We start from the raw sequence: 26,737 nt of genomic DNA, 5'->3' as shown, positions 1-26,737 counted from the left end.
GGAAAATACACAGCTAAAACTGTCCCCGCTTTAAGTGCTTTACAGCACTTAAAGCGGGGACAGTTTTAGCTGTGTAATTTGAAAAACTTGCCTCTAAGTGCATAGATGATGAAGTTCGAATGGGGGAACTGTGTCCACTTGCGTTGAGCATTCTTTCAGTGAGAAAGGATTTGGTTACATTTTGACTCTTTAGCACTGATTCTCATTCTTGTCAATCAACTGTGAAATTTCTGTGTTAATTTCTAGCAGAGGTAATAGAGTTAGTCCAAAATCATAGGTGTATATAAGTCCAGGTGGACAAGTATGCCCAGAATCCCAGGCACTGAGCTGAAAAGGGGATCATTTCCCAGTGGGCCTCACGTCCCACAGAAACCGCTGTGCAAAAGTCGAGAAACAGATACAGAAAGTGACTGGCCTAAGGCTTGTCACTTGAATGTGAGTGGCTGAATGAGTGGCGGATGGTTGGAAATGAAATCCAAATCCCCTGACCTCTAATTTCAGAGGGTGCAGTGCCTCCCCAATGCCCGATTTTAGAGTTAAACGTCTTAGCAAGAGCTTTACTGCACTGAAGTCACCCTGAAAAGACATTAGCTTCCATCCGCACAGTCATTGCCCCCTGGTCTCTAATGAGAGTTTGCCCAGTTAAAGCTGCAACATTGGGTTTAACGTGAGAGATCTTGACTTTCAGCCTGTAACTTTTGAAAAGGGTCGATGTACTTAGGGCTTCCTGCTACAAAGTAAGAGTCAAGGACCCTCTTCCGCAAAGAGGAGCTGGCCTTAGTGGGAAATGGAGAATGAGCTCCTTTAAATCACCGCTCTGACACCAATCATTAAGAAAACTTTCCAAGAACATACATGTATCGTGTCTCCAGGAGGGCTGGGATTTGTGCAAGGTTCTGAGTAACATGCTACCACAGGAAGGTGGAGGTCCTGCTCAGCCCTAGAGACAGACACACACATGCAAACACACATGCAGAAACCTTAGACACACAACTGGTAGTGTCGAGCCAAAGACTTAGCAGTATGAGGAGGGCACTGAACCCACCCATGCTCCAAAGAAGGAGAGGCCTTTCCCTGATCCACACGTGCATTCTCCCTCCTTCTCCCCCAAACCTGCCTCCTCCTCAAGCCCACGCATTAGTACATAGAATACGATTAGGCAGCGCTCTCAGGTGACAGAATTGTCAACGATGCTCTCGTTAAAACAACAGCACAGTCAAACAGACAGCATGCTAGCATGTGAAATGCGATCAGTTCTTTCAGACACGGCTCATGATGAATGGAGCCACACAAGGAGGACTGCAGCTATGCTGCGCCCCGAGCCGAACTGGGAGAATGGCTACCTACCAAAGTGCTGCACACTCTCATTTCACCCTCAGAGGCAGAAAAGAGGACTGCAAAGGACTCACGGGTCTCCCATGCTCTCCGCAAAGGACTCCCATTCCTCCTGCGGACCAAAGGTAACAACAAAAGCAGCTTTTTATTTGTAGAGCACACAACTTTTGGAAAATACACAGCTAAAACTGTAACCGCTTTAAGTGCTTTACAGCACTTAAAGCGGGGACAGTTTTAGCTGTGTAATTTGAAAAACTTGCCTCTAAGTGCATAGATGATGAAGTTCGAATGGGGGAACTGTGTCCACTTGCGTTGAGCATTCTTTCAGTGAGAAAGGATTTGGTTACATTTTGACTCTTTAGCACTGATTCTCATTCTTGTCAATCAACTGTGAAATTTCTGTGTTAATTTCTAGCAGAGGTAATAGAGTTAGTCCAAAATCATAGGTGTATATAAGTCCAGGTGGACAAGTATGCCCAGAATCCCAGTCACTGAGCTGAAAAGGGGATCATTTCCCAGTGGGCCTCACGTCCCACAGAAACCGCTGTGCAAAAGTCGAGAAACAGATACAGAAAGTGACTGGCCTAAGGCTTGTCACTTGAATGTGAGTGGCTGAATGAGTGGTGGATGGTTGGAAATGAAATCCAAATCCCCTGACCTCTAACTTCAGAGGGTGCAGTGCCTCCCCAATGCCCGATTTTAGAGTTAAACGTCTTAGCAAGAGCTTTACTGCACTGAAGTCACCCTGAAAAGACATTAGCTTCCATCCGCACAGTCATTGCCCCCTGGTCTCTAATGAGAGTTTGCCCAGTTAAAGTTGCAACACTGGGTTTAACGTGAGAGATCTTGACTTTCAGCCTGTAACTTTTGAAAAGGGTCGATGTACTTAGGGCTTCCTGCTACAAAGTAAGAGTCAAGGACCCTCTTCCGCAAAGAGGAGCTGGCCTTAGTGGGAAATGGAGAATGAGCTCCTTTAAATCACCGCTCTGTCACCAATCATTGAGAAAACTTTCCAAGAACATACATGTATCGTGTCTCCAGGAGGGCTGGGATTTGTGCAAGGTTCTGAGTAACATGCTACCACAGGAAGGTGGAGGTCCTGCTCAGTCCTAGAGACAGACACACACATGCAAACACACACACAGAAACCTTAGACACACAACTGGTAGTGTCGAGCCAAAGACTTAGCAGTATGAGGAGGGCACTGAACCCACCCATGCTCCAAAGAAGGAGAGGCCTTTCCCTGATCCACACGTTCATTCTCCCTCCTTCTCCCCCAAACCTGCCTCCTCCTCAAGCCCACGCATTAGTACATAGAATACGATTAGTCAGCCCTTCAGGTGACAGAATTGTCAACGATGCTCTCGTTAAAACAACAGCACAGTCAAACAGACAGCATGCTAGCATGTGAAATGCGATCAGTTCTTTCAGACACGGCTCATGATGAATGGAGCCACACAAGGAGGACTGCAGCTATGCTGCGCCCCGAGCCGAACTGGGAGAATGGCTACCTACCAAAGTGCTGCACACTCTCATTTCACCCTCAGAGGCAGAAAAGAGGACTGCAAAGGACTCACGGGTCTCCCATGCTCTCCGCAAAGGACTCCCATTCCTCCTGCGGACCAAAGGTAACAACAAAAGCAGCTTTTTATTTGTAGAGCACACAACGTTTGGAAAATACACAGCTAAAACTGTCCCCGCTTTAAGTGCTTTACAGCACTTAAAGCGGGGACAGTTTTAGCTGTGTAATTTGAAAAACTTGCCTCTAAGTGCATAGATGATGAAGTTCGAATGGGGGAACTGTGTCCACTTGCGTTGAGCATTCTTTCAGTGAGAAAGGATTTGGTTACATTTTGACTCTTTAGCACTGATTCTCATTCTTGTCAATCAACTGTGAAATTTCTGTGTTAATTTCTAGCAGAGGTAATAGAGTTAGTCCAAAATCATAGGTGTATATAAGTTCAGGTTGACAAGTATGCCCAGAATCCCAGGCACTGAGCTGAAAAGGGGATCATTTCCCAGTGGGCCTCACGTCCCACAGAAACCGCTGTCCAAAAGTCGAGAAACAGATACAGAAAGTGACTGGCCTAAGGCTTGTCACTTGAATGTGAGTGGCTGAATGAGTGGCGGATGGTTGGAAATGAAATCCAAATCCCCTGACCTCTAACTTCAGAGGGTGCAGTGCCTCCCCAATGACCGATTTTAGAGTTAAACGTCTTAGCAAGAGCTTTACTGCACTGAAGTCACCCTGAAAAGACATTAGCTTCCATCCTCACAGTCATTGTCCCCTGGTCTCTAATGAGAGTTTGCCCAGTTAAAGTTGCAACATTGGGTTTAACGTGAGAGATCTTGACTTTCAGCCTGTAACTTTTGAAAAGGGTCGATGTACTTAGGGCTTCCTGCTACAAAGTAAGAGTCAAGGACCCTCTTCCGCAAAGTGGAGCTGGCCTTAGTGGGAAATGGAGCATGGGCTCCTTTAAATCTCCGCTCTGTCACCAATCATTAAGAAAACTTTCCAAGAACATACATGTATCGTGTCTCCAGGAGGGCTGGGATTTGTGCAAGGTTCTGAGTAACATGCTACCACAGGAAGGTGGAGGTCCTGCTCAGCCCTAGAGACAGACACACACATGCAAACACACACACAGAAACCTTAGACACACAACTGGTAGTGTCGAGCCAAAGACTTAGCTGTATGAGGAGGGCACTGAACCCACCCATGCTCCAAAGAAGGAGAGGCCTTTCCCTGATCCACACGTGCATTCTCCCTCCTTCTCCCCCAAACCTGCCTCCTCCTCAAGCCCACGCATTATTACATAGAATACGATTAGGCAGCGCTCTCAGGTGACAGAATTGTCAACGATGCTCTCGTTAAAACAACAGCACAGTCAAACAGACAGCATGCTAGCATGTGAAATGCGATCAGTTCTTTCAGACACGGCTCATGATGAATGGAGCCACACAAGGAGGACTGCAGCTATGCTGCGCCCCGAACAGAACTGGGAGAATGGCTACCTACCAAAGTGCTGCACACTCTCATTTCACCCTCAGAGGCAGAAAAGAGGCGTGCAAAGGACTCACGGGTCTCCCATGCTCTCCGCAAAGGACTCCCATTCCTCCTGCGGATCAAAGGTAACAACAAAAGCAGCTTTTTATTTGTAGAGCACACAACTTTTGGAAAATACACAGATAAAACTGTCCCCGCTTTAAGTGCTTTACAACACTTAAAGCGGGGACAGTTTTAGCTGTGTAATTTGAAAAACTTGCCTCTAAGTGCATAGATGATGAAGTTCGAATGGGGGAACTGTGTCCACTTGCGTTGAGCATTCTTTCAGTGAGAAAGGATTTGGTTACATTTTGACTCTTTAGCACTGATTCTCATTCTTGTCAATCAACTGTGAAATTTCTGTGTTAATTTCTAGCAGAGGTAATAGAGTTAGTCCAAAATCATAGGTGTATATAAGTCCAGGTGGACAAGTATGCCCAGAATCCCAGGCACTGAGCTGAAAAGGGGATCATTTCCCAGTGGGCCTCACGTCCCACAGAAACCGCTGTGCAAAAGTCGAGAAACAGATACAGAAAGTGACTGGCCTAAGGCTTGTCACTTGAATGTGAGTGGCTGAATGAGTGGCCGATGGTTGGAAATGAAATCCAAATCCCCTGACCTCTAGCTTCAGAGGGTGCAGTGCCTCCCCAATGCCCGATTTTAGAGTTAAACGTCTTAGCAAGAGCTTTACTGCACTGAAGTCACCCTGAAAAGACATTAGCTTCCATCCGCACAGTCATTGCCCCCTGGTCTCTAATGAGAGTTTGCCCAGTTAAAGTTGCAGCACTGGGTTTAACGTGAGAGATCTTGACTTTCACCCTGTAACTTTTGAAAGCGGTCGATGTACTTAGGGCTTCCTGCTACAAAGTAAGAGTCAAGGACCCTCTTCCGCAAAGAGGAGCTGGCCTTAGTGGGAAATGGAGAATGAGCTCCTTTAAATCACCGCTCTGTCACCAATCATTAAGAAAATTTTCCAAGAACATACATGTATCGTGTCTCCAGGAGGGCTGGGATTTGTGCAAGGTTCTGAGTAACATGCTACCACAGGAAGGTGGAGGTCCTGCTCAGCCCTAGAGACAGACACACACATGCAAACAAACACACAGAAACCTTAGACACACAGCTGGTAGTTTCGAGCCAAAGACTTAGCAGTATGAGGAGGGCACTGAACCCACCCATGCTCCAAAGAAGGAGAGGCCTTTCCCTGATCCACACGTGCATTCTCCCTCCTTCTCCCCCAAACCTGCCTCCTCCTCAAGCCCACGCATTAGTACATAGAATACGATTAGGCAGCGCTCTCAGGTGACAGAATTGTCAACGATGCTCTCGTTAAAACAACAGCACAGTCAAACAGACAGCATGCTAGCATGTGAAATGCGATCAGTTCTTTCAGACACGGCTCATGATGAATGGAGCCACACAAGGAGGACTGCAGCTATGCTGCGCCCCGAGCCGAACTGGGAGAATGGCTACCTACCAAAGTGCTGCACACTCTCATTTCACCCTCAGAGGCAGAAAAGAGGACTGCAAAGGACTCACGGGTCTCCCATGCTCTCCGCAAAGGACTCCCATTCCTCCTGCGGACCAAAGGTAACAACAAAAGCAGCTTTTTATTTGTAGAGCACACAACGTTTGGAAAATACACAGCTAAAACTGTCCCCGCTTTAAGTGCTTTACAGCACTTAAAGCGGGGACAGTTTTAGCTGTGTAATTTGAAAAACTTGCCTCTAAGTGCATAGATGATGAAGTTCGAATGGGGGAACTGTGTCCACTTGCGTTGAGCATTCTTTCAGTGAGAAAGGATTTGGTTACATTTTGACTCTTTAGCACTGATTCTCATTCTTGTCAATCAACTGTGAAATTTCTGTGTTAATTTCTAGCAGAGGTAATAGAGTTAGTCCAAAATCATAGGTGTATATAAGTCCAGGTGGACAAGTATGCCCAGAATCCCAGGCACTGAGCTGAAAAGGGGATCATTTCCCAGTGGGCCTCACGTCCCACAGAAACCGCTGTGCAAAAGTCGAGAAACAGATACAGAAAGTGACTGGCCTAAGGCTTGTCACTTGAATGTGAGTGGCTGAATGAGTGGCGGATGGTTGGAAATGAAATCCAAATCCCCTGACCTCTAATTTCAGAGGGTGCAGTGCCTCCCCAATGCCCGATTTTAGAGTTAAACGTCTTAGCAAGAGCTTTACTGCACTGAAGTCACCCTGAAAAGACATTAGCTTCCATCCGCACAGTCATTGCCCCCTGGTCTCTAATGAGAGTTTGCCCAGTTAAAGTTGCAACACTGGGTTTAACGTGAGAGATCTTGACTTTCAGCATGTAACTTTTGAAAAGGGTCGATGTACTTAGGGCTTCCTGCTACAAAGTAAGAGTCAAGGACCCTCTTCCGCAAAGAGGAGCTGGCCTTAGTGGGAAATGGAGAATGAGCTCCTTTAAATCACCGCTCTGTCACCAATCATTAAGAAAACTTTCCAAGAACATACATGTATCGTGTCTCCAGGAGGGCTGGGATTTGTGCAAGGTTCTGAGTAACATGCTACCACAGGAAGGTGGAGGTCCTGCTCAGCCCTAGAGACAGACACACACATGCAAACACACACACAGAAACCTTAGACACACAACTGGTAGTGTCGAGCCAAAGACTTAGCAGTATGAGGAGGGCACTGAACCCACCCATGCTCCAAAGAAGGAGAGGCCTTTCCCTGATCCACACGTGCATTCTCCCTCCTTCTCCCCCAAACCTGCCTCCTCCTCAAGCCCACGCATTATTACATAGAATACGATTAGGCAGCGCTCTCAGGTTACAGAATTGTCAACGATGCTCTCGTTAAAACAACAGCACAGTCAAACAGACAGCATGCTAGCATGTGAAATGCGATCAGTTCTTTCAGACACGGCTCATGATGAATGGAGCCACACAAGGAGGACTGCAGCTATGCTGCGCCCCGAGCCGAACTGGGAGAATGGCTACCTACCAAAGTGCTGAACACTCTCATTTCACCCTCAGAGGCAGAAAAGAGGACTGCAAAGGACTCACGGGTCTCCCATGCTCTCCGCAAAGGACTCCCATTCCTCCTGCGGACCAAAGGTAACAACAAAAGCAGCTTTTTATTTGTAGAGCACACAACGTTTGGAAAATACACAGCTAAAACTGTCCCCGCTTTAAGTGCTTTACTTAAAGCGGGGACAGTTTTAGCTGTGTAATTTGAAAAACTTGCCTCTAAGTGCATAGATGATGAAGTTCGAATGGGGGAACTGTGTCCACTTGCGTTGAGCATTCTTTCAGTGAGAAAGGATTTGGTTACATTTTGACTCTTTAGCACTGATTCTCATTCTTGTCAATCAACTGTGAAATTTCTGTGTTAATTTCTAGCAGAGGTAATAGAGTTAGTCCAAAATCATAGGTGTATATAAGTCCAGGTGGACAAGTATGCCCAGAATCCCAGGCACTGAGCTGAAAAGGGAATCATTTCCCAGTGGGCCTCACGTCCCACAGAAACCGCTGTGCAAAAGTCGAGAAACAGATACAGAAAGTGACTGGCCTAAGGCTTGTCACTTGAATGTGAGTGGCTGAATGAGTGGCGGATGGTTGGAAATGAAATCCAAATCACCTGACCTCTAATTTCAGAGGGTGCAGTGCCTCCCCAATGCCCGATTTTAGAGTTAAACGTCTTAGCAAGAGCTTTACTGCACTGAAGTCACCCTGAAAAGACATTAGCTTCCATCCGCACAGTCATTGACCCCTGGTCTCTAATGAGAGTTTGCCCAGTTAAAGTTGCAACATTGGGTTTAACGTGAGAGATCTTGACTTTCAGCCTGTAACTTTTGAAAAGGGTCGATGTACTTAGGGCTTCCTGCTACAAAGTAAGAGTCAAGGACCCTCTTCCGCAAAGAGGAGCTGGCCTTAGTGGGAAATGGAGCATGGGCTCCTTTAAATCTCCGCTCTGTCACCAATCATTAAGAAAACTTTCCAAGAACATACATGTATCGTGTCTCCAGGAGGGCTGGGATTTGTGCAAGGTTCTGAGTAACATGCTACCACAGGAAGGTGGAGGTCCTGCTCAGCCCTAGAGACAGACACACACATGCAAACACACACACAGAAACCTTAGACACACAACTGGTAGTGTCGAGCAAAAGACTTAGCAGTATGAGGAGGGCACTGAACCCACCCATGCTCCAAAGAAGGAGAGGCCTTTCCCTGATCCACACGTGCATTCTCCCTCCTTCTCCCCCAAACCTGCCTCCTCCTCAAGCCCACGCATTAGTACACAGAATACGATTAGGCAGCGCTCTCAGGTGACAGAATTGTCAACGATGCTCTCGTTAAAACAACAGCACAGTCAAACAGACAGCATGCTAGCATGTGAAATGCGATCAGTTCTTTCAGACACGGCTCATGATGAATGGAGCCACACAAGGAGGACTGCAGCTATGCTGCGCCCCGAGCCGAACTGGGAGAATGGCTACCTACCAAAGTGCTGCACACTCTCATTTCACCCTCAGAGGCAGAAAAGAGGACTGCAAAGGACTCACGGGTCTCCCATGCTCTCCGCAAAGGACTCCCATTCCTCCTGCGGACCAAAGGTAACAACAAAAGCAGCTTTTTATTTGTAGAGCACACAACTTTTGGAAAATACACAGCTAAAACTGTCCCCCGCTGTAAAGCACTTAAAGCGGGGACAGTTTTAGCTGTGTAATTTGAAAAACTTGCCTCTAAGTGCATAGATGATGAAGTTCGAATGGGGGAACTGTGTCCACGTGCATTGAGCATTCTTTCAGTGAGAAAGGATTTGGTTACATTTTGACTCTTTAGCACTGATTCTCATTCTTGTCAATCAACTGTGAAATTTCTGTGTTAATTTCTTGCAGAGGTAATAGAGTTAGTCCAAAATCATAGGTGTATATAAGTCCAGGTGGACAAGTATGCCCAGAAAACCAGGCACTGAGCTGAAAAGGGGATCATTTCCCAGTGGGCCTCACGTCCCACAGAAACCGCTGTGCAAAAGTCGAGAAACAGATACAGAAAGTGACTGGCCTAAGGCTTGTCACTTGAATGTGAGTGGCTGAATGAGTGGCGGATGGTTGGAAATGAAATCCAAATCCCCTGACCTCTAACTTCAGAGGGTGCAGTGCCTCCCCCATGCCCGATTTTAGAGTTAAACGTCTTAGCAAGAGCTTTACTGCACTGAAGTCACCCTGAAAAGACATCAGCTTCCATCCGCACAGTCATTGCCCCCTGGTCTCTAATGAGAGTTTGCCCAGTTAAAGTTGCAACATTGGGTTTAACGTGAGAGATCTTGACTTTCAGCCTGTAACTTTTGAAAAGGGTCGATGTACTTATGGCTTCCTGCTACAAAGTAAGAGTCAAGGACCCTCTTCCGCAAAGAGGAGCTGGCCTTAGTGGGAAATGGAGAATGAGCTCCTTTAAATCACCGCTCTGTCACCAATCATTAAGAAAACTTTCCAAGAACATACATGTATCGTGTCTCCAGGAGGGCTGGGATTTGTGCAAGGTTCTGAGTAACATGCTACCACAGGAAGGTGGAGGTCCTGCTCAGCCCTAGAGACAGACACACACATGCAAACACACACACAGAAACCTTAGACACACAACTGGTAGTGTCGAGCCAAAGACTTAGCAGTATGAGGAGGGCACTGAACCCACCCATGCTCCAAAGAAGGAGAGGCCTTTCCCTGATCCACACGTGCATTCTCCCTCCTTCTCCCCCAAACCTGCCTCCTCCTCAAGCCCACGCATTATTACATAGAATACGATTAGGCAGCGCTCTCAGGTGACAGAATTGTCAACGATGCTCTCGTTAAAACAACAGCACAGTCAAACAGACAGCATGCTAGCATGTGAAATGCGATCAGTTCTTTCAGACACGGCTCATGATGAATGGAGCCACACAAGGAGGACTGCAGCTATGCTGCGCCCCGAGCCGAACTGGGAGAATGGCTACCTACCAAAGTGCTGCACACTCTCATTTCACCCTCAGAGGCAGAAAAGAGGACTGCAAAGGACTCACGGGTCTCCCATGCTCTCCGCAAAGGACTCCCATTCCTCCTGCGGACCAAAGGTAACAACAAAAGCAGCTTTTTATTTGTAGAGCACACAACTTTTGGAAAATACACAGCTAAAACTGTCCCCGCTTTAAGTGCTTTACAGCACTTAAAGCGGGGACAGTTTTAGCTGTGTAATTTGAAAAACTTGCCTCTAAGTGCATAGATGATGAAGTTCGAATGGGGGAACTGTGTCCACTTGCGTTGAGCATTCTTTCAGTGAGAAAGGATTTGGTTACATTTTGACTCTTTAGCACTGATTCTCATTCTTGTCAATCAACTGGGAAATTTCTGTGTTAATTTCTAGCAGAGGTAATAGAGTTAGTCCAAAATCATAGGTGTATATAAGTCCAGGTGGACAAGTATGCCCAGAATCCCAGGCACTGAGCTGAAAAGGGGATCATTTCCCAGTGGGCCTCACGTCCCACAGAAACCGCTGTGCAAAAGTCGAGAAACAGATACAGAAAGTGACTGGCCTAAGGCTTGTCACTTGAATGTGAGTGGCTGAATGAGTGGCGGATGGTTGGAAATGAAATCCAAATCCCCTGACCTCTAACTTCAGAGGGTGCAGTGCCTCCCCCATGCCCGATTTTAGAGTTAAACGTCTTAGCAAGAGCTTTACTGCACTGAAGTCACCCTGAAAAGACATCAGCTTCCATCCGCACAGTCATTGCCCCCTGGTCTCTAATGAGAGTTTGCCCAGTTAAAGTTGCAACATTGGGTTTAACGTGAGAGATCTTGACTTTCAGCCTGTAACTTTTGAAAAGGGTCGATGTACTTATGGCTTCCTGCTACAAAGTAAGAGTCAAGGACCCTCTTCCGCAAAGAGGAGCTGGCCTTAGTGGGAAATGGAGAATGAGCTCCTTTAAATCACCGCTCTGTCACCAATCATTAAGAAAACTTTCCAAGAACATACATGTATCGTGTCTCCAGGAGGGCTGGGATTTGTGCAAGGTTCTGAGTAACATGCTACCACAGGAAGGTGGAGGTCCTGCTCAGCCCTAGAGACAGACACACACATGCAAACACACACACAGAAACCTTAGACACACAACTGGTAGTGTCGAGCCAAAGACTTAGCAGTATGAGGAGGGCACTGAACCCACCCATGCTCCAAAGAAGGAGAGGCCTTTCCCTGATCCACACGTGCATTCTCCCTCCTTCTCCCCCAAACCTGCCTCCTCCTCAAGCCCACGCATTAGTACATAGAATACGATTAGGCAGCGCTCTCAGGTGACAGAATTGTCAACGATGCTCTCGTTAAAACAACAGCACAGTCAAACAGACAGCATGCTAGCATGTGAAATGCGAACAGTTCTTTCAGACACGGCTCATGATGAATGGAGCCACACAAGGAGGACTGCAGCTATGCTGCGCCCCGAGCCGAACTGGGAGAATGGCTACCTACCAAAGTGCTGCACACTCTCATTTCACCCTCAGAGGCAGAAAAGAGGACTGCAAAGGACTCACGGGTCTCCCATGCTCTCCGCAAAGGACTCCCATTCCTCCTGCGGATCAAAGGTAACAACAAAAGCAGCTTTTTATTTGTAGAGCACACAACTTTTGGAAAATACACAGCTAAAACTGTCCCCGCTTTAAGTGCTTTACAGCACTTAAAGCGGGGACAGTTTTAGCTGTGTAATTTGAAAAACTTGCCTCTAAGTGCATAGATGATGAAGTTCGAATGGGGGAACTGTGTCCACTTGCGTTGAGCATTCTTTCAGTGAGAAAGGATTTGGTTACATTTTGACTCTTTAGCACTGATTCTCATTCTTGTCAATCAACTGTGAAATTTCTGTGTTAATTTCTAGCAGAGGTAATAGAGTTAGTCCAAAATCATAGGTGTATATAAGTTCAGGTGGACAAGTATGCCCAGAATCCCAGGCACTGAGCTGAAAAGGGGATCATTTCCCAGTGGGCCTCACGTCCCACAGAAACCGCTGTGCAAAAGTCGAGAAACAGATACAGAAAGTGACTGGCCTAAGGCTTGTCACTTGAATGTGAGTGGCTGAATGAGTGGCGCATGGTTGGAAATGAAATCCAAATCCCCTGACCTCTAACTTCAGAGGGTGCAGTGCCTCCCCAATGCCCGATTTTAGAGTTAAACGTCTTAGCAAGTGCTTTACTGCACTGAAGTCACCCTGAAAAGACATTAGTTTCCATCCTCACAGTCATTGCCCCCTGGTCTCTAATGAGAGTTTGCCCAGTTAAAGTTGCAACATTGGGTTTAACGTGAGAGATCTTGACTTTCAGCCTGTAACTTTTGAAAAGGGTCGATGTACTTAGGGCTTCCTGCTACAAAGTAAGAGTCAAGGACCCTCTTCCGCAAAGAGGAGCTGGCCTTAGTGGGAAATGGAGAATGAGCTCCTTTAAATCACCGCTCTGTCACCAATCATTAAGAAAACTTTCCAGGAACATACATGTATCGTGTCTCCAGGAGGGCTGGGATTTGTGCAAGGTTCTGAGTAACATGCTACCACAGGAAGGTGGAGGTCCTGCTCAGCCCTAGAGACAGACACACACATGCAAACACACACACAGAAACCTTAGACACACAACTGGTAGTGTCGAGCCAAAGACTTAGCTGTATGAGGAGGGCACTGAACCCACCCATGCTCCAAAGAAGGAGAGGCCTTTCCCTGATCCACACGTGCATTCTCCCTCCTTCTCCCCCAAACCTGCCTCCTCCTCAAGCCCACGCATTAGTACATAGAATACGATTAGGCAGCGCTCTCAGGTTACAGAATTGTCAACGATGCTCTCGTTAAAACAACAGCACAGTCAAACAGACAGCATGCTAGCATGTGAAATGCGATCAGTTCTTTCAGACACGGCTCATGATGAATGGAGCCACACAAGGAGGACTGCAGCTATGCTGCGCCCCGAGCCGAACTGGGAGAATGGCTACCTACCAAAGTGCTGCACACTCTCATTTCACCCTCAGAGGCAGAAAAGAGGCCTGCAAAGGACTCACGGGTCTCCCATGCTCTCCGCAAAGGACTCCCATTCCTCCTGCGGACCAAAGGTAACAACAAAAGAAGCTTTTTATTTGTAGAGCACACAACTTTTGGAAAATACACAGCTAAAACTGTCCCCGCTTTAAGTGCTTTACACCACTTAAAGCGGGGACAGTTTTAGCTGTGTAATTTGAAAAACTTTCCTCTAAGTGCATAGATGATGAAGTTTGAATGGGGGAACTGTGTCCACTTGCGTTGAGCATTCTTTCAGTGAGAAAGGATTTGGTTACATTTTGACTCTTTAGCACTGATTCTCATTCTTGTCAATCAACTGGGAAATTTCTGTGTTAATTTCTAGCAGAGGTAATAGAGTTAGTACAAAATCATAGGTGTATATAAGTCCAGGTAGACAAGTATGCCCAGAATCCCAGGCACTGAGCTGAAAAGGGGATCATTTCCCAGTGGGCCTCACGTCCCACAGAAACCACTGTGCAAAAGTCGAGAAACAGATACAGAAAGTGACTGGACTAAGGCTTGTCACTTGAATGTGAGTGGCTGAATGAGTGGCGGATGGTTGGAAATGAAATCCAAATCCCCTGACCTCTAACTTCAGAGGGTGCAGTGCCTCTCCAATGACCGATTTTAGAGTTAAATGTCTTAGCAAAAGCTTTACTGCACTGAAGTCACCCTGAAAAGACATTAGCTTCCATCCTCACAGTCATTGTCCCCTGGTCTCTAATGACAGTTTGCCCAGTTAAAGTTGCAACATTGGGTTTAACGTGAGAGATCTTGACTTTCAGCCTGTAACTTTTGAAAAGGGTCGATATACTTAGGGCTTCCAGCTACAAAGTAAGAGTCAAGGACCCTCTTCCGCAAAGAGGAGCTGGCCTTAGTGGGAAATGGAGAATGGGCTCCTTTAAATCTCCGCTCTGTCACCAATCATTAAGAAAACTTTCAAAGAACATACATGTATCGTGTCTCCAGGAGGGCTGTGATTTGTGCAAGGTTCTGAGTAACATGCTACCACAGGAAGGTGGAGGTCCTGCTCAGCCCTAGAGACAGACACACACATGCAAACACACACACAGAAACCTTAGACACACAACTGGTAGTGTCGAGCCAAAGACTTAGCAGTATGAGGAGGGCACTGAACCCACCCATGCTCCAAAGAAGGAGAGGCCTTTCCCTGATCCACACGTGCATTCTCCCTCCTTCTCCCCCAAACCTGCCTCCTCCTCAAGCCCACGCATTAGTACATAGAATACGATTAGGCAGCGCTCTCAGGTTACAGAATTGTCAACGATGCTCTCGTTAAAACAACAGCACAGTCAAACAGACAGCATGCTAGCATGTGAAATGCGATCAGTTCTTTCAGACACGGCTCATGATGAATGGAGCCACACAAGGAGGACTGCAGCTATGCTGTGCCCCGAGCAGAACTGGGAGAATGGCTACCTACCAAAGTGCTGCACACTCTCATTTCACCCTCAGAGGCAGAAAAGAGGACTGCAAAGGACTCACGGGTCTCCCATGCTCTCCGCAAAGGACTCCCATTCCTCCTGCGGACCAAAGGTAACAACAAAAGCAGCTTTTTATTTGTAGAGCACACAACTTTTGGAAAATACACAGCTAAAACTGTCCCCCGCTGTAAAGCACTTAAAGCGGGGACAGTTTTAGCTGTGTAATTTGAAAAACTTGCCTCTAAGTGCATAGATGATGAAGTTCGAATGGGGGAACTGTGTCCACTTGCGTTGAGCATTCTTTCAGTGAGAAAGGATTTGGTTACATTTTGACTCTTTAGCACTGATTCTCATTCTTCTCAATCAACTGGGAAATTTCTGTGTTAATTTCTAGCAGAGGTAATAGAGTTAGTCCAAAATCATAGGTGTATATAAGTCCAGGTGGACAAGTATGCCCAGAATCCCAGGCACTGAGCTGAAAAGGGGATCATTTCCCAGTGGGCCTCACGTCCCACAGAAACCGCTGTGCAAAAGTCGAGAAACAGATACAGAAAGTGACTGGCCTAAGGCTTGTCACTTGAATGTGAGTGGCTGAATGAGTGGCGGATGGTTGGAAATGAAATCCAAATCCCCTGACCTCTAATTTCAGAGGGTGCAGTGCCTTCCCAATGCCCGATTTTAGAGTTGAACGTCTTAGCAAGAGCTTTACTGCACTGAAGTCACCCTGAAAAGACATTAGCTTCCATCCGCACAGTCATTGCCCCCTGGTCTCTAATGAGAGTTTGCCCAGTTAAAGTTGCAACATTGGGTTTAACGTGAGAGATCTTGACTTTCAGCCTGTAACTTTTGAAAAGGGTCGATGTACTTAGGGCTTCCTGCTACAAAGTAAGGGTCAAGGACCCTCTTCCGCAAAGAGGAACTGGCCTTAGTGGGAAATGGAGAATGGTCTCCTTTAAATCACCGCTCTGTCACCAATCATTAAGAAATCTTTCCAAGAACATACATGTATCGTGTCTCCAGGAGGGCTGGGATTTGTGCAAGGTTCTGAGTAACATGCTACCACAGGAAGGTGGAGGTCCTGCTCAGCCCTAGAGACAGACACACACATGCAAACACACACACAGAAACCTTAGACACACAACAGGTAGTGTCGAGCCAAAGACTTAGCAGTATGAGGAGGGCACTGAACCCACCCATGCTCCAAAGAAGGAGAGGCCTTTCCCTGATCCACACGTGCATTCTCCCTCCTTCTCCCCCAAACCTGCCTCCTCCTCAAGCCCACGCATTAGTACATAGAATACGATTAGGCAGCGCTCTCAGGTTACAGAATTGTCAACGATGCTCTCGTTAAAACAACAGCACAGTCAAACAGACAGCATGCTAGCATGTGAAATGCGATTAGTTCTTTTAGAAACGGCTCATGATGAATGGAGCCACACAAGGAGGACTGCAGCTATGCTGCGCCCCGAGCCGAACTGGGAGAATGGCTACCTACCAAAGTGCTGCACACTCTCATTTCACCCTCAGAGGCAGAAAAGAGGACTGCAAAGGACTCACGGGTCTCCCATGCTCTCCGCAAAGGACTCCCATTCCTCCTGCGGACCAAAGGTAACAACAAAAGCAGCTTTTTATTTGTAGAGCACACAACTTTTGGAAAATACACAGCTAAAACTGTCCCCGCTTTAAGTGCTTTACACCACTTAAAGCGGGGACAGTTTTAGCTGTGTAATTTGAAAAACTTGCCTCTAAGTGCATAGATGATGAAGTTCGAATGGGGGAACTGTGTCCACTTGCGTTGAGCATTCTTTCAGTGAGAAAGGATTTGGTTACATTTTGACTCTTTAGCACTGATTCTCATTCTTGTCAATCAACTGGGAAATTTCTGTGTTAATTTCTAGCAGAGGTAATAGAGTTAGTACAAAATCATAGGTGTATATAAGTCCAGGTGGACAAGTATGCCCAGAACCCCAGGCACTGAGCTGAAAAGGGGATCATTTCCCAGTGGGCCTCACGTCCCACAGAAACCGCTGTGCAAAAGTCGAGAAACAGATACAGAAAGTGACTGGCCTAAGGCTTGTCACTTGAATGTGAGTGGCTGAATGAGTGGCGGATGGTTGGAAATGAAATCCAAATCCCCTGACCTCTAACTTCAGAGTGTGCAGTGCCTCCCCAATGCCCGATTTTAGAGTTAAACGTCTTAGCAAGAGCTTTACTGCACTGAAGTCACCCTGAAAAGACATTAGCTTCCATCCGCACAGTCATTGCCCCCTGGTCTCTAATGAGAGTTTGCCCAGTTAAAGTTGCAACATTGGGTTTAACGTGAGAGATGTTGACTTTCAGCCTGTAACTTTTGAAAAGGGTCGATGTACTTAGGGCTTCCTGCTACAAAGTAAGAGTCAAGGACCCTCTTCCGCAAAGAGGAGCTGGCCTTAGTGGGAAATGGAGAATGAGCTCCTTTAAATCACCGCTCTGTCACCAATCATTAAGAAAACTTTCCAAGAACATACATGTATCGTGTCTCCAGGAGGGCTGGGATTTGTGCAAGGTTCTGAGTAACATGCTACCACAGGAAGGTGGAGGTCCTGCTCAGCCCTAGAGACAGACACACACATGCAAACACACACACAGAAACCTTAGACACACAACTGGTAGTGTCGAGCCAAAGACTTAGCAGTATGAGGAGGGCACTGAACCCACCCATGCTCCAAAGAAGGAGAGGCCGTTCCCTGATCCACACGTGCATTCTCCCTCCTTCTCCCCCAAACCTGCCTCCTCCTCAAGCCCACGCATTATTACATAGAATACGATTAGGCAGCGCTCTCAGGTTACAGAATTGTCAACGATGCTCTCGTTAAAACAACAGCACAGTCAAACAGACAGCATGCTAGCATGTGAAATGCGATTAGTTCTTTTAGACACGGCTCATGATGAATGGAGCCACACAAGGAGGACTGCAGCTAGGCTGCGCCCCGAGCTGAACTGGGAGAATGGCTACCTACCAAAGTGCTGCACACTCTCATTTCACCCTCAGAGGCAGAAAAGAGGCCTGCAAAGGACTCACGGGTCTCCCATGCTCTCCGCAAAGGACTCCCATTCCTCCTGCGGACCAAAGGTAACAACAAAAGCAGCTTTTTATTTGTAGAGCACACAACTTTTGGAAAATACACAGCTAAAACTGTCCCCGCTTTAAGTGCTTTACAGCACTTAAAGCGGGGACAGTTTTAGCTGTGTAATTTGAAAAACTTGCCTCTAAGTGCATAGATGATGAAGTTCGAATGGGGGAACTGTGTCCACTTGCGTTGAGCATTCTTTCAGTGAGAAAGGATTTGGTTACATTTTGACTCTTTAGCACTGATTCTCATTCTTGTCAATCAACTGGGAAATTTCTGTGTTAATTTCTAGCAGAGGTAATAGAGTTAGTCCAAAATCATAGGTGTATATAAGTTCAGGTGGACAAGTATGCCCAGAATCCCAGGCACTGAGCTGAAAAGGGGATCATTTCCCAGTGGGCCTCACGTCCCACAGAAACCGCTGTGCAAAAGTCGAGAAACAGATACAGAAAGTGACTGGACTAAGGCTTGTCACTTGAATGTGAGTGGCTGAATGAGTGGCGGATGGTTGGAAATGAAATCCAAATCCCCTGACCTCTAACTTCAGAGGGTGCAGTGCCTCCCCAATGCCCGATTTTAGAGTTAAACGTCTTAGCAAGAGCTTTACTGCACTGAAGTCACCCTGAAAAGACATTAGCTTCCATCCGCACAGTCATTGCCCCCTGGTCTCTAATGAGAGTTTGCCCAGTTAAAGTTGCAACATTGGGTTTAACGTGAGAGATCTTGACTTTCAGCCTGTAACTTTTGAAAAGGGTCGATGTACTTAGGGCTTCCTGCTACAAAGTAAGAGTCAAGGACCCTCTTCCGCAAAGAGGAGCTGGCCTTAGTGGGAAATGGAGAATGAGCTCCTTTAAATCACCGCTCTGTCACCAATCATTAAGAAAACTTTCCAAGAACATGCATGTATCGTGTCTCCAGGAGGGCTGGGATTTGTGCAAGGTTCTGAGTAACATGCTACCACAGGAAGGTGGAGGTCCTGCTCAGCCCTAGAGACAGACACACACATGCAAACACACACACAGAAACCTTAGACACCCAACTGGTAGTGTCGAGCCAAAGACTTAGCAGTATGAGGAGGGCACTGAACCCACCCATGCTCCAAAGAAGGAGAGGCCGTTCCCTGATCCACACGTGCATTCTCCCTCCTTCTCCCCCAAACCTGCCTCCTCCTCAAGCCCACGCATTATTACATAGAATACGATTAGGCAGCGCTCTCAGGTTACAGAATTGTCAACAATGCTCTCGTTAAAACAACAGCACAGTCAAACAGACAGCATGCTAGCATGTGAAATGCGATTAGTTCTTTTAGACACGGCTCATGATGAATGGAGCCACACAAGGAGGACTGCAGCTAGGCTGCGCCCCGAGCTGAACTGGGAGAATGGCTACCTACCAAACTGCTGAACACTCTCATTTCACCCTCAGAGGCAGAAAAGAGGCCTGCAAAGGACTCACGGGTCTCCCATGCTCTCCGCAAAGGACTCCCATTCCTCCTGCGGACCAAAGGTAACAACAAAAGCAGCTTTTTATTTGTAGAGCACACAACTTTTGGAAAATACACAGCTAAAACTGTCCCCGCTTTAAGTGCTTTACAGCACTTAAAGCGGGGACAGTTTTAGCTGTGTAATTTGAAAAACTTGCCTCTAAGTGCATAGATGATGAAGTTCGAATGGGGGAATTGTGTCCACTTGCGTTGAGCATTCTTTCAGTGAGAAAGGATTTGGTTACATTTTGACTCTTTAGCACTGATTCTCATTCTTCTCAATCAACTGTGAAATTTCTGTGTTAATTTCTAGCAGAGGTAATAGAGTTAGTCCAAAATCATAGGTGTATATAAGTCCAGGTGGACAAGTATGCCCAGAATCCCAGGCACTGAGCTGAAAAGGGGATCATTTCCCAGTGGGCCTCACGTCCCACAGAAACCGCTGTGCAAAAGTCGAGAAACAGATACAGAAAGTGACTGGCCTAAGGCTTGTCACTTGAATGTGAGTGGCTGAATGAGTGGCGGATGTTTGGAAATGAAATCCAAATCCCCTGACCTCTAACTTCAGAGGGTGCAGTGCCTCCCCAATGCCCGATTTTAGAGTTAAACGTCTTAGCAAGAGCTTTACTGCACTGAAGTCACCCTGAAAAGACATTAGCTTCCATCCGCACAGTCATTGCCCCCTGGTCTCTAATGAGAGTTTGCCCAGTTAAAGTTGCAACATTGGGTTTAACGTGAGAGATCTTGACTTTCAGCCTGTAACTTTTGAAAAGGGTCGATGTACTTAGGGCTTCCTGCTACAAAGTAAGAGTCAAGGACCCTCTTCCGCAAAGAGGAGCTGGCCTTAGTGGGAAATGGAGAATGAGCTCCTTTAAATCACCGCTCTCTCACCAATCATTAAGAAAACTTTCCAAGAACATACATGTATCGTGTCTCCAGGAGGGCTGGGATTTGTGCAAGGTTCTGAGTAACATGCTACCACAGGAAGGTGGAGGTCCTGCTCAGCCCTAGAGACAGACACACACATGCAAACACACACACAGAAACCTTAGACACACAACTGGTAGTGTCGAGCCAAAGACTTAGCAGTATGAGGAGGGCACTGAACCCACCCATGCTCCAAAGAAGGAGAGGCCGTTCCCTGATCCACACGTGCATTCTCCCTCCTTCTCCCCCAAACCTGCCTCCTCCTCAAGCCCACGCATTATTACATAGAATACGATTAGGCAGCGCTCTCAGGTGACAGAATTGTCAACGATGCTCTCGTTAAAACAACAGCACAGTCAAACAGACAGCATGCTAGCATGTGAAATGCGATCAGTTCTTTTAGACACGGCTCATGATGAATGGAGCCACACAAGGAGGCCTGCAGCTATGCTGCGCCCCGAGCCGAACTGGGAGAATGGCTACCTACCAAAGTGCTGCACACTCTCATTTCACCCTCAGAGGCAGAAAAGAGGACTGCAAAGGACTCACGGGTCTCCCATGCTCTCCGCAAAGGACTCCCATTCCTCCTGCGGACCAAAGGTAACAACAAAAGCAGCTTTTTATTTGTAGAGCACACAACTTTTGGAAAATACACAGCTAAAACTGTCCCCGCTTTAAGTGCTTTACAGCACTTAAAGCGGGGACAGTTTTAGCTGTGTAATTTGAAAAACTTGCCTCTAAGTGCATAGATGATGAAGTTCGAATGGGGGAACTGTGTCCACTTGCGTTGAGCATTCTTTCAGTGAGAAAGGATTTGGTTACATTTTGACTCTTTAGCACTGATTCTCATTCTTGTCAATCAACTGTGAAATTTCTGTGTTAATTTCTAGCAGAGGTAATAGAGTTAGTCCAAAATCATAGGTGTATATAAGTTCAGGTGGACAAGTATGCCCAGAATCCCAGGCACTGAGCTGAAAAGGGGATCATTTCCCAGTGGGCCTCACGTCCCACAGAAACCGCTGTGCAAAAGTCGAGAAACAGATACAGAAAGTGACTGGCCTAAGGCTTGTCACTTGAATGTGAGTGGCTGAATGAGTGGCGGATGGTTGGAAATGAAATCCAAATCCCCTGACCTGTAATTTCAGAGGGTGCAGTGCCTCCCCAATGCCCGATTTTAGAGTTAAACGTCTTAGCAAGAGCTTTACTGCACTGAAGTCACCCTGAAAAGACATTAGCTTCCATCCGCACAGTCATTGCCCCCTGGTCTCTAATGAGAGTTTGCCCAGTTAAAGTTGCAACATTGGGTTTAACGTGAGAGATCTTGACTTTCAGCCTGTAACTTTTGAAAAGGGTCGATGTACTTAGGGCTTCCTGCTACAAAGTAAGAGTCAAGGACCCTCTTCCGCAAAGAGGAGCTGGCCTTAGTGGGAAATGGAGAATGAGCTCCTTTAAATCACCGCTCTGTCACCAATCATTAAGAAAACTTTCCAAGAACATGCATGTATCGTGTCTCCAGGAGGGCTGGGATTTGTGCAAGGTTCTGAGTAACATGCTACCACAGGAAGGTGGAGGTCCTGCTCAGCCCTAGAGACAGACACACACATGCAAACACACACACAGAAACCTTAGACACCCAACTGGTAGTGTCGAGCCAAAGACTTAGCAGTATGAGGAGGGCACTGAACCCACCCATGCTCCAAAGAAGGAGAGGCCGTTCCCTGATCCACACGTGCATTCTCCCTCCTTCTCCCCCAAACCTGCCTCCTCCTCAAGCCCACGCATTATTACATAGAATACGATTAGGCAGCGCTCTCAGGTTACAGAATTGTCGACGATGCTCTCGTTAAAACAACAGCACAGTCAAACAGACAGCATGCTAGCATGTGAAATGCGATCAGTTCTTTCAGACACGGCTCATGATGAATGGAGCCACACAAGGAGGACTGCAGCTATGCTGCGCCCCGAGCAGAACTGGGAGAATGGCTACCTACCAAAGTGCTGCACACTCTCATTTCACCCTCAGAGGCAGAAAAGAGGCCTGCAAAGGACTCACGGGTCTCCCATGCTCTCCGCAAAGGACTCCCATTCCTCCTGCGGACCAAAGGTAACAACAAAAGCAGCTTTTTATTTGTAGAGCACACAACTTTTGGAAAATACACAGCTAAAACTGTCCCCGCTTTAAGTGCTTTACAGCACTTAAAGCGGGGACAGTTTTAGCTGTGTAATTTGAAAAACTTGCCTCTAAGTGCATAGATGATGAAGTTCGAATGGGGGAACTGTGTCCACTTGCGTTGAGCATTCTTTCAGTGAGAAAGGATTTGGTTACATTTTGACTCTTTAGCACTGATTCTCATTCTTGTCAATCAACTGTGAAATTTCTGTGTTAATTTCTAGCAGAGGTAATAGAGTTAGTCCAAAATCATAGGTGTATATAAGTCCAGGTGGACAAGTATGCCCAGAATCCCAGGCACTGAGCTGAAAAGGGGATCATTTCCCAGTGGGCTTCACGTCCCACAGAAACCGCTGTGCAAAAGTCGAGAAACAGATACAGAAAGTGACTGGCCTAAGGCTTCTCACTTGAACGTGAGTGGCTGAATGAGTGGCGGATGGTTGGAAATGAAATCCAAATCCCCTGACCTCTAATTTCAGAGGGTGCAGTGCCTCCCCCGTGCCCGATTTTAGAGTTAAACGTCTTAGCAAGAGCTTTACTGCACTGAAGTCACCCTGAAGAGACATCAGCTTCCATCCGCACAGTCATTGCCCCCTGGTCTCTTATGAGAGTTTGCCCAGTTAAAGTTGCAACATTGGGTTTAACGTGAGAGATCTTGACTTTCAGCCTGTAACTTTTGAAAAGGGTCGATGTACTTAGGGCTTCCTGCTACAAAGTAAGAGTCAAGGACCCTCTTCCGCAAAGAGGAGCTGGCCTTAGTGGGAAATGGAGAATGAGCTCCTTTAAATCACCGCTCTCTCACCAATCATTAAGAAAACTTTCCAAGAACATACATGTATCGTGTCTCCAGGAGGGCTGGGATTTGTGCAAGGTTCTGAGTAACATGCTACCACAGGAAGGTGGAGGTCCTGCTCAGCCCTAGAGACAGACACACACATGCAAACACACACACAGAAAACTTAGACACACAACTGGTAGTGTCGAGCCAAAGACTTAGCAGTATGAGGAGGGCACTGAACCCACCCATGCTCCAAAGAAGGAGAGGCCTTTCCCTGATCCACACGTGCATTCTCCCTCCTTCTCCCCCAAACCTGCCTCCTCCTCAAGCCCACGCATTAGTACATAGAATACGATTAGGCAGCGCTCTCAGGTGACAGAATTGTCAACGATGCTCTCGTTAAAACAACAGCACAGTCAAACAGACAGCATGCTAGCATGTGAAATGCGATCAGTTCTTTCAGACACGGCTCATGATGAATGGAGCCACACAAGGAGGACTGCAGCTATGCTGCGCCCCGAGCCGAACTGGGAGAATGGCTACCTACCAAAGTGCTGCACACTCTCATTTCACCCTCAGAGGCAGAAAAGAGGCCTGCAAAGGACTCACGGGTCTCCCATGCTCTCCGCAAAGGACTCCCATTCCTCCTGCGGACCAAAGGTAACAACAAAAGCAGCTTTTTATTTGTAGAGCACACAACTTTTGGAAAATACACAGCTAAAACTGTCCCCGCTTTAAGTGCTTTACAGCACTTAAAGCGGGGACAGTTTTAGCTGTGTAATTTGAAAAACTTGCCTCTAAGTGCATAGATGATGAAGTTCGAATGGGGGAACTGTGTCCACTTGCGTTGAGCATTCTTTCAGTGAGAAAGGATTTGGTTACATTTTGACTCTTTAGCACTGATTCTCATTCTTGTCAATCAACTGTGAAATTTCTGGGTTAATTTCTAGCAGAGGTAATAGAGTTAGTCCAAAATCATAGGTGTATATAAGTCCAGGTGGACAAGTATGCCCAGAATCCCAGGCACTGAGCTGAAAAAGGGATCATTTCCCAGTGGGCCTCACGTCGCACAGAAACCGCTGTGCAAAAGTCGAGAAACAGATACAGAAAGTGACTGGCCTAAGGCTTCTCACTTGAACGTGAGTGGCTGAATGAGTGGCGGATGGTTGGAAATGAAATCCAAATACCCTGACCTCTAATTTCAGAGGGTGCAGTGCCTACCCCAATGCCCGATTTTAGAGTTAAACGTCTTAGCAAGAGCTTTACTGCACTGAAGTCACCCTGAAAAGACATCAGCTTCCATCCGCACAGTCATTGCCCCCTGGTCTCTAATGAGAGTTTGCCCAGTTAAAGTTGCAACATTGGGTTTAACGTGAGAGATCTTGACTTTCAGCCTGTAACTTTTGAAAAGGGTCGATGTACTTAGGGCTTCCTGCTACAAAGTAAGAGTCAAGGACCCTCTTCCGCAAAGAGGAGCTGGCCTTAGTGGGAAATGGAGAATGAGCTCCTTTAAATCACCGCTCTGTCACCAATCATTAAGAAAACTTTCCAAGAACATACATGTATCGTGTCTCCAGGAGGGCTGGGATTTGTGCAAGGTTCTGAGTAACATGCTACCACAGGAAGGTGGAGGTCCTGCTCAGCCCTAGAGACAGACACACACATGCAAACACACACACAGAAACCTTAGACACACAACTGGTAGTGTCGAGCCAAAGACTTAGCAGTATGAGGAGGGCACTGAACCCACCCATGCTCCAAAGAAGGAGAGGCCTTTCCCTGATCCACACGTGCATTCTCCCTCCTTCTCCCCCAAACCTGCCTCCTCCTCAAGCCCATGCATTAGTACATAGAATACGATTAGGCAGCGCTCTCAGGTTACAGAATTGTCAACGATGCTCTCGTTAAAATAACAGCACAGTCAAACAGACAGCATGCTAGCATGTGAAATGCGATCAGTTCTTTCAGACACGGCTCATGATGAATGGAGCCACACAAGGAGGACTGCAGCTATGCTGCGCCCCGAGCAGAACTGGGAGAATGGGTACCTACCAAAGTGCTGCACACTCTCATTTCAACCTCAGAGGCAGAAAAGAGGCCTGCAAAGGACTCACGGGTCTCCCATGCTCTCCGCAAAGGACTCCCATTCCTCCTGCGGACCAAAGGAAACAACAAAAGCAGCTTTTTATTTGTAGAGCACACAACTTTTGGAAAATACACAGCTAAAACTGTCCCCGCTTTAAGTGCTTTACAGCACTTAAAGCGGGGACAGTTTTAGCTGTGTAATTTGAAAAACTTGCCTCTAAGTGCATAGATGATGAAGTTCGAATGGGGGAACTGTGTCCACTTGCGTTGAGCATTCTTTCAGTGAGAAAGGATTTGGTTACATTTTGACTCTTTAGCACTGATTCTCATTCTTGTCAATCAACTGTGAAATTTCTGTGTTAATTTCTAGCAGAGGTAATAGAGTTAGTCCAAAATCATAGGTGTATATAAGTCCAGGTGGACAAGTATGCCCAGAATCCCAGGCACTGAGCTGAAACGGGGATCATTTCCCAGTGGGCTTCACGTCCCACAGAAACCGCTGTGCAAAAGTCGAGAAACAGATACAGAAAGTGACTGGCCTAAGGCTTCTCACTTGAACGTGAGTGGCTGAAAGAGTGGCGGATGGTTGGAAATGAAATCCAAATCCCGTGACCTCTAATTTCAGAGGGTGCAGTGCCTCCCCCGTGCCCGATTTTAGAGTTAAACGTCTTAGCAAGAGCTTTACTGCACTGAAGTCACCCTGAAAAACCTCAGCTTCCATCCGCACAGTCATTGCCCCCTGGTCTCTAATGAGAGTTTGCCCAGTTAAAGTTGCAACATTGGGTTTAACGTGAGAGATCTTGACTTTCAGCCTGTAACTTTTGAAAAGGGTCGATGTACTTAGGGCTTCCTGCTACAAGTAAGAGTCAAGGACCCTCTTCCGCAAAGAGGAGCTGGCCTTAGTGGGAAATGGAGAATGAGCTCCTTTAAATCACCGCTCTGTCACCAATCATTAAGAAAACTTTCCAAGAACATACATGTATCGTGTCTCCAGGAGGGCTGGGATTTGTGCAAGGTTCTGAGTAACATGCTACCACAGGAAGGTGGAGGTCCTGCTCAGCCCTAGAGACAGACACACACATGCAAACACACACACAGAAACCTTAGACACACAACTGGTAGTGTCGAGCCAAAGACTTAGCAGTATGAGGAGGGCACTGAACCCACCCATGCTCCAAAGAAGGAGAGGCCTTTCCCTGATCCACACGTGCATTCTCCCTCCTTCTCCCCCAAACCTGCCTCCTCCTCAAGCCCACGCATTATTACATAGAATACGATTAGGCAGCGCTCTCAGGTTACAGAATTGTCAACGAT

This window comes from Aotus nancymaae, unplaced genomic scaffold (assembly GCF_030222135.1).
Source record: "Aotus nancymaae isolate 86718 unplaced genomic scaffold, 86718_ANA_hifiasm-v0.15.2.pri h1tg000062l, whole genome shotgun sequence".
In the NCBI taxonomy this organism is placed as follows: domain Eukaryota; kingdom Metazoa; phylum Chordata; class Mammalia; order Primates; family Aotidae; genus Aotus; species Aotus nancymaae.
Note: the sequence above shows the minus strand (reverse complement) of the source record.